This window comes from Diabrotica virgifera, chromosome 4 (assembly GCF_917563875.1).
Source record: "Diabrotica virgifera virgifera chromosome 4, PGI_DIABVI_V3a".
In the NCBI taxonomy this organism is placed as follows: domain Eukaryota; kingdom Metazoa; phylum Arthropoda; class Insecta; order Coleoptera; family Chrysomelidae; genus Diabrotica; species Diabrotica virgifera.
This window is the reverse complement of record NC_065446.1, coordinates 239,603,798-239,616,164: the sequence shown is the minus strand read 5'-3', so window position 1 is coordinate 239,616,164 and position 12,367 is coordinate 239,603,798. Positions and strand designations below refer to the sequence as shown.

The 12,367-nt window shown below is 31.3% G+C and overlaps 1 protein-coding gene across 3 annotated transcripts in view; it reads left to right on the top strand.

Annotated features, from left to right (window-relative positions):
* Positions 1-22: 22 nt before the first annotated feature.
* The window catches only part of LOC114327157 (TBC1 domain family member whacked), a 54,607-nt gene continuing 42,262 nt past the window's right edge, over positions 23-12,367 (top strand). The window contains exon 1 of one of the 3 annotated variants that reach the window (XM_028275690.2): positions 23-243. The gene's annotated coding sequence lies outside the window, so the exon portion shown is untranslated. Of the gene's footprint in view, positions 244-525; positions 539-3,363; positions 3,399-12,367 lie in introns of those variants that run through there. The other 2 variants (XM_028275697.2, XM_050648822.1) reach the window with 2 other exon arrangements.

Sequence of the window (12,367 nt, the reverse complement as noted above, 5' to 3'; positions counted from 1 at the left end):
AAGTTTATTGTCTCACATACGTCATTGAATTGTCAAGTCAAAAGAAACATGACAGAAGTGGAAGCCTCGCCTCTATTAGTTCTGGCAGCAATTTGTTAAAAAAATAATATTTGTACAATTTAGTTAGTTGAAGTGGAACAATATCTTTGTTGTTATTTAAAAGTGGTGAAATTTTCTCTTATTGGTGTAAAAAAGGCTGTTAACGTTTGAAAAGTCTGTCTTTTCCAGTCGAAAATTTTATTGGTAAGTAAACATCTTGCTATTTTTATTTACTGTAAATATTAGTGTAGGTGTTGGATATGTTTGGTATCTATAGTTTAAACATTCAATTAGGAACCAGGTCAATTAAAAACATTTTTAAAACGGGAAGACGATTCGGCGGTTGCACAGATGTTTTTGAAAAATTGCATTGAATGGTGGGATTTCACACAAATGAATCATTGAATCATTATGAATTTTAAATTACATGATTACCAAACGTCGCGGAATAATTAGGTGTGTGAGGAATTTTCGTACCTCGGTTCTATCATTAACTTATGTAAGTGGCTTCTATTGTTTAATTAGTAAATTAATTATGTTTTGAATTAGGCAATAGTGATAGTGATCAGGTTTTTATTATTGGAAGTCTGCAGTCAAAAATCATTCATAAATAATAGGTATATTTATTTGCTGTTGCGGAATGCTGTTTTTAATATATATGTGCATCATATTAGCATTTTTCACCAATAATTTTGATTTATAAATAATCCTGACTATAAAGTAATAATAATTACAATCAATTCTTTAGGACTTTAGGTTTTAGGACTGTTTTAGCGATTTAGGTATAGTTTGATTCTTTTTCATGCGCCATCTCCTCTAAGAGGGTTGGCAATCATCATGGCCATTTCACACTTTTGATACTGTTGCTCTAGAGAGATGGCAGAAGTGCAGTTAAACCAAGCTCTCAAATTGTTTAACCAGGAGATGTGTCTTCTTCCAACGACTCATTCTACCCTGTATGCTTCCTTGTATGATTAATTGCAACAAGTTATAATGCTCGCCCCACATTACATGTCCCAGATATTTCAGTTTTCTGACTTTAATTGTATTTAAACCCCCTCTTTCTTTTCGCATTCTTCTCAACATTCGTGGCTCTATTCGTCCAACTTATTTAATATCCTTCTGCAGGCCCATAGCTTGAAGACTTCTAATATGTACAAAACATCTTTTTTAATGTACAAATCTTCAACCCATAAAATATTATGGAGAGCACATAGCATAGCACATAGCTTGAAAGAAATTGTAATATCCCTGCTACAGAATACTTTTTCAGTTTGTTGAAAAGTTGAAAGCATTTCTTGCTTTTTTGGTACTGATTGATAAACATGCTTTAGATTTTATTTTGTTTTTCATATCAGTCTAAAATTCAGTTGTAGAATAACTAGATTAGGTTTGTAACCTTAATTGTCTTTCTATTGATTATATCGTCGGTATATTGCAAAAACCAGATAAATGACAAATTTTAAAATATTGAGTTAAGTATACCAAAATTTTCAGCTTTGTACGCTCTACATACAGGTAAAACCCAATAAATGATACAACTTACCATTCAGCAGATAATTTGTGTAATAAACAAATAAGTTACACCTAACCAACTTTTCATTTTCAAATAAAACAATACATCGCTACTTACTTCCATAAAATCAAAGTTCTGTTTCATGTAAAACCAACTAAGCGCGCATATATATTTGCCGGACAACAATATATTTCTACTGCTGTATATCTACCATATTCAGTAAAAAGGTGATAAGTGTCTTTAATACAGTGTGATTTATTTTGATTTACAGGCAAAACCAGGTAAGTGATCGCACCTCGATCTTAAATTTAGGTTTAATCAGCTAGGTCTCTTAACTATTTCAAACTAATGATAGAATATTATTTCGGATATATGCATCTTTCACTAGCATATCGAATATCAAACACAACTGGTACGCTTAATTCAAAATAAAGCACTAAACTTTAAAAACGTTTTTTCTCGATTTCGGTATTTTGACATTTATCTGGTTTTCGTAGTATACTGATGATATACCTATCTTACCGTGGTCGACCCAGTATTTGTTTAAAAAAAAATGCTCAGAAAGACCCTTGGGTAAGTAAAGTGTGACCCTTGTCCTTATTCCAAAATTGTTATGATTAACGTGAACAATATTAATGTGAACAATAATAGACAAATGTCTATTTTATCAATTCTAAGTACATACCTCAGTCTATCAGTGAAAAATCATCCATTTCCTATAAAAATGTTATAGACGTTTTTGAAGGTCTTTAAAGTCACACATGGGATAGCTGATGACAAATCCTTTTAGACATACAGTTGATTTTGCTTTCTTTTTTTTAACAAATATACAAACTGAAAAAAAAAATCATATTTTGGCTATAAGATCTTAAAAAGTTCTTTAATTTGCGAGTTTCTAAATTAAAATACATTACCAATTGACTGAGATAATTGTAAAAAGCACTTATTTTGAAAGTTATGTACAGCTCCCAGAGCGAACCATGCCGGTGACAAATGCTGTCGTTGATCATACATCCACCTAAACTTTACGCAGACAGGAGTTCTCTTACCGGCCATGGTTCGGTCAGAGAGCTGTATAAATATTAATAACCTTGTTTTTTGCATAATGACACATAATATAACTTCTTGAAATCATGCCAATGAATGAGTTCTTAAAGTGTGCTAAATCTCAGCAAACCAGAAACAAATCTCAGATGAAACAAATTTTGTAAGTTGTTTCATCTGTTTATTCTCGAGAGCGATTATTTTAACAACTGTACTTGCTCAAACTTGAGGTTTGAGGCAAAGAAGCAACAGATTCTTTGATTACCAAATGTCATGGAATAATTATGTGTGAGGAATTTTCGTACCTCGGTTCTATCATTAATTTATGTAAGTGGCTTCCTGGCTTCTATTGTTTAATTAGTAAATTAATTATGTTTTCAATTAGGCAATAGTGATAGTGATCAGGGTTTTATTGGAAGTCTACAGCTAAACAACCATCCGTAAATATATTTACAGTATTTTGCGGAATTCTGTTTTTTAATATAATATTTGCATGATATTAGCATTTTCCACTATGATAGATGATATAAATAATAATTTTATATTTTAATAATCCTGAATAAAGGATAATTAAATGCCATTCATTGGGTATACAATTTTAGATTTGAGTATATTTTGATAATGAATAGTTTTTTATTTAATAAGAATTATTGTGTACTGATAGGATATCAGTAGATTAAAAAAATATAAACATATGTACCTACATTTACACATATAGTTTTACAATCATAGACAAAATTGTATTTTATAGAGACATCCCAAACTTTTACATATGTAGATTGAAAAAATAAAAAACAAAGTAAGTAAAAAACAGCTACTAAATCAAAAAAGTAAAACAAATGATTCCAATGATAAGAAAATGTAAAAAATTAATAAAAATAAATGAATATCGGAAAAAATAAATTCACAAGAAACAAGTTGTATAATGCAGTTTTTTTAGAACCAAAGTCAAATATAATTTGCAAATATTACGTATTACCCAATATAAAAGTATCAATTTAATTCATTCTGATAAGCAATATTTTTTGCTGTACATAAATATAAAACGATGGCGGTTTTTCAATGCACAATTAATTATTTTTCTTGCCCGAAACATGGACACTCAAAGTGTATTCCACAAACTCCCAAAAAACCAAAAAAGTCACTACTACGCTCGATACATACATAAACAAATATATTGCTGTTTACTGAGTAAGAAGTGACACCGGTAGATGCCTGGCGTGGATTACTGGTCTAGTCATAATTAGTCAATTTATAGAACACTGTTAAAAATTATTATATTACTAATATGGCTATTAAAAAATAGGGTTAGGTGATAAAAGAGAGAAAATTAAGTGTTGTATGTATTTTTAATTATTCTTCTTCTTTTGACATCATAACCATGGATGGGTCTTTGCATGTCTTGCTATGCCCTCACATTTAGACCTTCCTTATGTCCTTATCCATTGTCTTACATTCATAGTTTTCAAGTCATCTTCTATGTCTAACAACCATCTCGTTTTGGACCTGTCTTTTTTTTTCGTGTGCCTGTCAGCTTCTATTGTAATATTTTCGTTATTATCTTTGTATCTTCTTGTCTCTAGGTATATCCCAGGTATATATAGCCCTCTTTAACTTTTCACAAATCTTACAATATCGCACAATTTATTTAATTTTAATTTGTTAATTTCTTGGATCCTCGACAAAGCTCCCGCATCCCACCGCCCTCCCCCGTGACAACGACAACTTTGATTAAGGTCATCATATGATGAAATGCATAGTTTGAGAGTCTATAAGGTATACATGCAGACATACATACAGTTGAGTCCGCGAGTCTTTACCCGTGCGTCATCACTTAAAGCATATGAAATAAGTCGGAAATCTATTTCACGCAACAACAACTGACAGAAAGTGGCTACTGTTCCGATTACGGGTTTTATTATAAAATTTGACGTTATCAAATATATAGAATGTCAAATGTAAGTTTTGCTTCAAAATTTTTGCTTCAAAAATATTAATAAATAAATAAACAATTTATAAAAAAATCCAATAACATATTTTATTTTTGTTATTTTATTCACTTTGACGGAAATCTAAACACAGTCATTTCTTTACTGTGTGAATGACGTTAGCTTTGTATGTTTTAAATATTAATTGCCTAAATATAATTATTTACCTTAAAATTTCAAAGCCCAATATAAAATTAGTTGTGAAAACAACTGTTTGTGTAATATAAAGAAACTTCAAAACGCAAAAATTCGACAAAAACCGCAAAAAGTTCAACTGACTGACAGCCACAAAATTAAACAAATCAGAAACGTCAAACAAATTGTGCTTAAAATATGAAAACATACCGAATCGTCTTTTTTGGACCTATCTCTTTTCAATGCACTGAGTCTCGATGGTTCATAAAAATAACATGTGTTGTTACTTAATAACAAACGGCAGCTGGTTTGTCATGAGTGTCATGCATGGAAGAGAATGATGCTAGATAAAAAGTATGTGTTTTATCTCGCCAGGTATTAATGACGCACGGGTAAAGACTCGCGGACTCAACTGTACATACAAACATTCATTTTTATTTATATAGAAGAGGCAAATATTTAGATGGCTATTAAAAACTAAGGGTTGGAGATAGAAAAGTGAAACTTTAGGACTGTATGTATCTTTTGGTTATACATCATATAAAATTGAGAAAAAACAGTTCATCCAAAAAAATAAAAAATAAATTCGGGGGGCCCCCTTTTCAGTGTTAGCTTGATCGTACCAATTCAGAAACCTTCCCAGGTTCATGCACAACAACTTTGATTAAGGTCGTCATATGATGAAATAATAATAATCATAGCGAGTCTATAAGGTACATACACACATACAAACATTCATTTTTATTTAGGTATATAGATTTGATTCTGCCATCTGTTATACTTAAATAGGCAGGTGGCTTTTGTTGAAAAGGTTGAATGAGCTGAAACTTGTTTTAATCAATAAATTATGATGCCAATATGCTATATCAATTTAAGGGAAACGGAGCTTTCCATAGGGTGCCCATGCTAGGTTTATTCTTCTTTGTAGTTCGCATGTTTGGTTGTCTCTTGTGATCTTTATTTCGTGTCCAAGGTATATGTATTTTTCTACTAGCTCTACTTCGTTGTCTCCAATATTGATATTTCCGCTAGGTACTAGGTTTGTCATGAATTTTGTTTTGGAGATGTTTATTTTAAGACCTACACTGGCACACACTAACTGAAGTTCATGTAGCATTGTACATATTTCCTTGAGGTGGTCAGAGAATAAAACTATGTCGTCTGCGAATTTCAAATTTGTTAATCTTCTACCATCAATATTCAGGCCTCGCTCTTCCCAGTTAAGTTTTTTACAAGCATATTCTGGTACTGCAGTAAAAAGTTTAGGCGATAAGGTATCGCCCTGTCGGACTCCTCTGCCGATTGGGACATGGTCCGTGTTTTTGTGTAGTTTCACCGATATAGTTGCGTTCTTGTATGCATTGTAAATTAACCTTGTGTATCGGTAGTCAATGCGGCATGCTTGTAGTGCTTCCAGAATTTTGTCAAATTCTACCGTGTCAAAGGCTTTATGGGAATCTACAAAAGCCAAAACGAGTGGTCGATTGTATTCGATAGTCTTTTCTATTACCATTTTAATGTTCTGTAGGTGATGATTTGTTCCAAATCCGGTACGAAATCCCGCTTGCTCCATTGGCTGGTTGAAATCAAGTTTTTTCTCAAGACGATTCGTTACTATCCTTGTAAAGTGTTTGTATAAGTGACTAAGAAGGCTTATAGGTCTGTAATTTTCTAATTCATGGGGATCTCCTTTTTTGTACAATAGAATTACTTCAGCATTGTGCCATTTGTTGGGTATTACTATCTAAAAGGCACATGTTAAAAACGTTTTTTATTTTCTTGAGAAGACAAGTGCCTCCGATTTTGATTGCATCAGTAACTACACAATCTTCGCCTGGAAATTTGTTATTCTTAGCTTTTCTTAGGGCTAGTTTTATTTCATCTATTGTGATTTCCGGTAGAAGTTCTGATCTTTGGTTGACAATGCCCTTTTTCCTTGTTAATATTTCTGGTACTTGATCTTCTTTGCTATTTACTTTGTGTTGGCTTGTGTACAGCTTTTTGTAGAAGTCTTCAACTATTTTAAGGGCTTCCTCTCTGTTGGTTGTAAGATGACCATTTCTATCTTTAATCTTTATTATCTGCCTTGTCCCCGCTAAGGGGACACTAACATTAGGGGGACCTAATATGGCACCGAAAGAAGAAGATAACGGAAGAAAAATTCTGGACAAGCACTGCATTGAGAGGATGTTTCTTAAGAAACCTAAGGAATCAGAAAAAGAATATACATTTTTTAAGAAACAAGAATAAACAGATCTGTATACTATAAAGTATAAACTATTCTTTGATTAATTATAATATATTTTATTAACTTTATGTTGCAAAATGTTGTTTTCTTTGTGTTATTAAAAGATCCTATATATTAATATTATTGTTTGAGATCATCTCCAACTTTACACTTATTTGAGATAATAACATTTTATATTAAAATAGATAAAACATTATTCGAATGATTAACAGTTTTTAAACATATCAGAAATCATCTTTCCGAGAAATCGCGTTTTGTTTACCTCAAGGTTCATTTATAAAATATCCTAGATATTTGGAATGTTGTGGTGTGTAAGTACTTAATCAGATGTGACTAACCTCACGACTGTACACAAACATTTACATTTTTATCAAAATTATTGGTTTTTATAGCGAGGTCAACCATAAAAAAGGAAAAAGGTACGGAAAAGGGGAAAATTAGTTGTCATTCTCCTAATAGTCTCGTTGTACCCCATTTTCCCTTTCCAACTCTTCTTCTTAGGGGTCTGTAAAGGCAGAAACGCATTAGAGAGTCGCGGACGCGACTCGACTAGTCGCGAACTAGTCTAGCTCAGATTCTTTACGTTTTTTTTTAATCTTCATTTTAAGGCCTCTTTTTTTCAGGATTGAGGCTAACGCATAGGGATCAATCCAAGCCAAGTGGTCCAAAGGTGGTTGCTTGACTATTTTCAATATTTTTGAAGTTATACTTCTTTAGGCGCGATTGAGAGTAAAATTTCATAATACTGCGCGCATGCGCACACAGACAGTAAGGCATTTAGTTGCTAAAATCTTTCTAGTTATGTATAAATATATCAGTGCAAGAAAAGGTGTGAAAAGAATATATTAGTGTTTTTAGTAAATATATTTTTTATAATTTTTGTGTCTTTGGATTTGTCTTCCTCAGGAGTAAGATGAGTATTATTAAAACATTTTATTGTATATTTATTCACCTTGTCTGTTTGTTACCGTGAATATTGTCATTAGGTACGTCCGAACCGATACAGACACAGTCCTCGTAGCGTAAGTATTTGGTATAGCATTTAGTCGAGGCATTGAAGTGTCGATTTTTCGAATGTTTTGTATAAATGTACCTATTTACGAATGTTTCTTCTAAAATTTAGGAGTATATTAATTTTTTAGGTAATACATTTAAGTATGTAGTAATTTTCTTTACAATTTTTACTTACCTATTTGTTTTTGTTTATACCTAATATCGCCCGTGTCTAGCAAGTGTCTGCGTAGGCTAGCGGTATGTGTATCTAGTTACGGACGTGTTAGTACTTGGTTCGATTCCCCATAAGGAAAATTTTTTTGTTTATTATTAATGGTTATTGACATCTTAGACTATTATATGGACTTAAAAATTATTAAAAATAATTAAAATAATTAATCGGGATGTTGCCCAACTATTTACCGAGTTGCAAATTTATAATAATTGCCTATTTCAAAATGCACTTTTGAAATGCATTTTTCTTATGCACAAATGCAATTTCAGATTTCTTATTCATTACATTAGTTCACAAAATTTCCTGACATTCTCACGAATCCAACGCAAAAAACTGCATTAAAATCCGTCTTACTGCGCCAAAAATCGACAGTAAGGCCTTTTTTTGTGCTTCAATGCCTCGAATAATTCGGCCAGAGATCGAGAGGTCTTGAGTTCGAATCCAGTGCAATCCTATACTTTTTTTTTTATTTTTTTGAAAGCGGTAAGCACAAAATTAGTTTGGTGTTTAAAAAAAATAAAACAAACTGTTTAAAGTATATTTATTTTTAAGAAATCATATAATAGAAGTATAACTTCTTACGTGCGTACAAAGTACACACACATTCTTTTTTATTTTTCTACCTTTTAAACTTCAGTCTATAGAGAGTAAGAAATTACAATCATTTTATTTTTAAAAAAGTTAGTTTGCCGATGACGGCCATTTTTGTTAAAGCGTGTCGATCATTTTCACGGAAAACATGGACTCGCTCTTTAGCCAATATTTTTACTGAGGTTTGTCCTAGAACAATAAATCAAAAACCAAACTTTTTAGAAAAGTATGAAAAAAATTGCCTGTAGCATTATTTAATTTTAAACTACCCGTAAGGCCTTAAATGAACCTCAAAGTTGGAAAAGGTAAACTGATAAAATTCCATTTTCAGCATTTTTTTAACAGCATAAGGCAAGCCGATAATCGTTTGTAATTTTTTCTGGAAAAGACATACATACATACTTTAAATAAAAAGTTTGAGCTTTGAGACTTGAGTAAATTTTTTCAAAAAAAATCTCAAAAATGTAATTTTTTGAAAAATCTCAAAGTTTGACCCGTTATATCCCTGATGGGCACGGCTGAAAAAATTTGAAATTTGGCTGAATGTTAGCCACTAGCAAGTAGAATAAGAAGTAAAAATTTGAGTTGCAGACTTTCGGCATATAGGAGTAACAGGCCTGAAAAATGGTCAAAAATCAAAATGGTCAAAATTTGAGCGTTTGCGGGCAGGGTAAATAAAATTGAAATAAACTGTCTAATGAAATAAAAATTAATGTATTTTCACCAGATTTCACAAAGAATACAAATTTCTACAGGGTGGGCCAAAGAAAAGAGTCTACCTGGATATTTGACAATAGTTACTTATTAGATTTTAAGGAAATGCCGAAATAGGTCCATTTTTATTTTTATTATATTGCAACTTTTTGGGATACATTTCATACTACGTGACGTCATCCATCAGAGCGTGATGACGTAATCGATGATTTTTTTAAATGGGAATAGGGGTCTTATGACAATTAAAAATACATTGTACTGCTGTCAGAAAATAGAAAAAATGTTTATTTCACAAATAAACATTTCTTTTCGCTTAAATTAAATCACAAACATCCTCCCACCTACCTTTTGACAGTCTGAACATTTAATTTAAGCGGAAAGCAATGTTTATTTGCCAAATAATAATTTTTTTTTCGATTTTATGGCAGTAATAAAATGTATTTTGAGTTAAATAAATTACATACATTCTTCTTTTTGTGTCAATTAATTTAATTCAAAAATTATTTTTTGCCACCCTGTATAAATAATTATATTATTGTTTATACTACTTAACAGAGAATTGAACCCTCTTTCAAATGAGATAACATACGACCCCTATTTCCATTAAAAAAAATCATCCATTATGTCATCACGCTCAGATGGTTGACGTCACTGACGATGACACGTCATGGAGACGTATGAAATATATGCATATAAAAAAATTGTAATTTAAAAATAAAAATCGACCTGTTTCGGCATTCCCTTAAAATCTAATAACTGCCAAATATCAAGCTGAACTCTTTTCTTTGGACCACCCTGTATAAATTTGTATTCATTGTGAAATCTGGTGAAAATAGATTAATTTTTATTTCATTAGACAGTTTATTTGAATTTTAATTACCCTGCCCGCAAACGCTCCAATTTTGACCATTTTTATTTTTGACCATTTTTTCAGATCTGTAACTTCTATAATATGAGGTAAGTCTGCAACTCCAAATTTTTACACCTTACTCTACTTGCTAGGGGCTAACATTCAGCCAAATTTCAAATTTTTTCATCCGTGCCCATCAGGGATAGAAGGGGTCAAACTTTAAGATTTTTCAAAAAATTACATTTTTTAATTTTTTTTTTGAAAAAATTTACTCGTCTCAAAGCTCAAACTTTTTTTATTTAAAGTATGTACGTATGTCTTTTGCAGAAAAAATTGCAAACCATTATCAGCGTGCCTTATGCTGTTAAAAAAATGCTAAAAATGGAATTTTATCAGTTTACCTTTTCAAATTTTGAGGTTCATTTAAGGCATTAAGGGTAGTTTGAAATTAAATAATGCTATAGGCCGTTTTTTTTAGAGCATAGTTTTCTAAAAAGTTTGGTTTTTGATTTATTGTTCTAGGACAAACCTCAGTAAAAATATTGGCTAAAGAGCGAAGCCATGTTTTCCGTGAAAATGATCGGTACGCTTTAACAAAAATGGCCGTCATCGGCAAAATAAATTTAAAAAAAAATAAAATGAATGCAATTTTGTACTCTCTATAGACTGAAGTTTAAAAGGTAGAAAAATAAAAAATATTAAAAATAGTCAAGCAACCAACTTAATTTATATTGGACCACTTGGCATGGATTGACCCATAGTATAATTTGTTTAATTTCTTTGTTCTGTTTCCCATTTCCCAGTCTTTTTTCCGTTGCGTCGCTAATAATTATTATACTTTCCAGGTATTCGTAAGGTGTAACTATTTCCAGTTCTGAGTTTATACATTTTATCTTTATTTCATTATCTATCTTAGCTTCTTTGCACTGATTATCATTATCTTACTTTTTCCTCGTTCTATTTATTTTGTTCTACCCATATATTCATTAGTTTTTGCATTTTATTCTTGGAATCTGCTATTAGTACTATGTCGCCCGCATACATTAAGGACTCTACTGTATTGTTACCGGTTGTAGTGTTGTTAAATGACGACTTCCAGTAGCGACAGACAACCACAAACGTCCGACTTTTTGCTACCGACTTCGACTTCAAAAAGTGGTTCGTCTGTAAATGGCGTTACTCTAGTTATAACATTTTATATTAAAATAGATAAAATGTACGAATGATTAAGAGTTTTTAAACATACCAGAAATCATATTGTTCATTCATAATACGTTATTTATAAAATATCCCAAATATTCGGAATTTTGTGGTGTGTAATAACAATAACGTATTTTACTACTTAATCAGATGTGATTAACCACACGGCTGTACGCAAACATTTACATTTTTATCAAAATTATTGTTTTTTAAAGCGAGGTCAACCTTAAAAAAGGGACGGAAAGGGGGGAAATTTTACATATATGTAAAAGTTAAAACTTTGAAGAGATGTGTTTTTTTTTTCAATTCCGGAAAATGTGATATTGATTATACGCGCATCAACAAGGTCAATGAATATGTTATAAAATCTTTAATAACCTTATTTGTTTTGGAAAATGGTTAATGTTTTCTTCATTTTGTTACAGCGTACATAAAATATTTTTAGTAGTAAAATAGTTATCGCTGTACGTCATAGATTCACTGACTTCATAGATAATTGCTGTATAAAAATAAACATATATTTCTAAATTTAGTTATTTTAGAGTGATATTATACTAATCAAAAACACATTTTACGATATTGTGTGGAGACTGAAATGCGTTCATATTTCGATGTTAAGTCGGAATCAATACTCTGTAGATTCGAACTACAAGCCATTCATGCGGCACTGAATCAAAGGCCTTCTTGTAATCAATGAAGGTAGTAAAAAGGTTCTTTTTGGAATATGCCTGGTTAGAAATGACTGAGTCGATGATGAGTTGTATTAAATAAGCGGTTCAGTTAGGAATGATGGTATTTCCTGCGGATTAGAAAT